This window comes from Etheostoma cragini, unplaced genomic scaffold, assembly GCF_013103735.1.
Source record: "Etheostoma cragini isolate CJK2018 unplaced genomic scaffold, CSU_Ecrag_1.0 ScbMSFa_627, whole genome shotgun sequence".
NCBI lineage: Eukaryota > Metazoa > Chordata > Actinopteri > Perciformes > Percidae > Etheostoma > Etheostoma cragini.
The window spans coordinates 1-1,664 of NW_023269236.1; the positions used below are offsets into that span (position 1 = coordinate 1).

Below are 1,664 nucleotides of genomic sequence, written 5' to 3' on the forward strand. Positions count from 1 at the left end.
CAATGCCGCTCGTACTGCCGCTGAGGTCCGCTATTTTTTTTTTTAACGAGACGGCAAAGAACCGCGCATAGGATTGTGAGTCATTTGGGACCGTGAAGGATACAGAGGTGCATCCTTCTCTGTCTATGGGAAAGTTTCTGAATGAAGGACTCAGTCCTTGGAAGAATTTGGAGGATGCTCGACATTGGAACGGTCCTTCGACGGACGTCGATGACGTAGCGTCCTCCTCCTGAAACGGCTGCTAACTCATCTTCTACATCCCAACAGCATAATTAAACAGCTCAGTTAACAGTTCCACAATCACTTCATCCAGTGTTTTGAAACGCAGCAAAAAAATTCTATGACTTGAGCCCGCAATGACGTGCACTTGATCCTGTTCCATTCTACATATTCTCCAAATGCTAAGGAGGACTCTGACCTGCTCCTGAAGGATCCTTCCTTGGAAGGACTAGTCCTACCAAGGAAGGATCCTCGACATTGAGATCCTTGACATTGGGCCTGACTGCTTGACACTGGACTTTATTCTGCCCCAGTGGGGGCTGTAGATTACTGCCTGATGAAGCCACGAACATGCAAAAAGACATTTTCATCAGTTTCTGTAGTGGTTATCACGTTCGCCTAACACGCAAAATGTCCCCTGTTCAAAACAGGGCGTAAACACGTTTCTTTGTTCGTGTTGACTTCACACAATCAAACTCTGCTGAGTTGAACCCGCAATACTTTTCACGGAAAAATCTCCCTGTCGTAAAGTCGTGGCCTGGCCTACCGTAGCTTCCATTGTGCAGTAGTCATCAAGTTCAGGAATATCCTTTCTGAAATTGATGCAGAAAAACGAATCCATGCATTTGCTACTTGTTCGATGGCTTACTGCAATTTTGTATTATCAGGCAGCTCGAAAAACACAATGAAGACTCTTCAGCTAATCCGGAATGCTGCAGCACGTGTTCTGACAGGAACCAGGAAAAGAGATCACGTCTCTCTTGTTTTAGCTTCTCTGCATTGGCTTCCAATAAAATCCAGAATATAATTTAAAATCCTTCTTCTCACCTACAAAGCGCTTCATGTTCAGGCACCATCTTCTCTTAAAGAACTCATACTACCTTATGATAGAGTCTCCAAAAGTAGAATGGGAGCCAGAGTGTTCAGCTATCAGGCTCCTCTCCTGTGGAACCAGGTTCCAGTTTGGGTTCAGGTAGCAGACACCATCTCCACATTTAAGAATAGGCTTAAGACTTTCCTCTTTGAAAAAGTTTATAGTTAGGGCTGGCTCAGGAGAGTCCTGAACCCTCAGTTGTGCTGGTATAGGCCAAAGCAGTGCAATTACATTGTAGGTCTGTGTGTCCTTAAAATGGTGCTTTCTGCTGTAAAAAAAAATATGTTGTGTCATTAGAGAAGATACTTGGCTTATATTTTGAAATGCATGCAGGTATACATGCATACAGTTTGCATGCGTTTAGGAACCCATTCTGAAGTTGACTAAAAAGAGGAATTAAAAAAAATCATATTTTGATAAAAAGAAAAGAACCAACCTTTAAGGACAGCTACTCTGTCCAGCGATGGTGGTATAGTGGTGAGCATAGCTGCCATCCAAGCAGTTGACCTGGGTTCGATTCCCAGCCGTTGCAGTAGTTTTAATTTGTGGTTACTTGCTTTATTTCAACCCA

The 1,664-nt window shown here is 43.5% G+C and overlaps 1 non-coding gene across 1 annotated transcript; it reads left to right on the forward strand.

Annotated features, from left to right (window-relative positions):
- Positions 1–1,553: 1,553 nt before the first annotated feature.
- On the forward strand, positions 1,554–1,625 carry trnag-ucc. Its single transcript has one exon. It is a non-coding gene; the product is annotated as a tRNA-Gly (tRNA).
- The last annotated feature ends 39 nt before the right edge of the window (positions 1,626–1,664 follow it).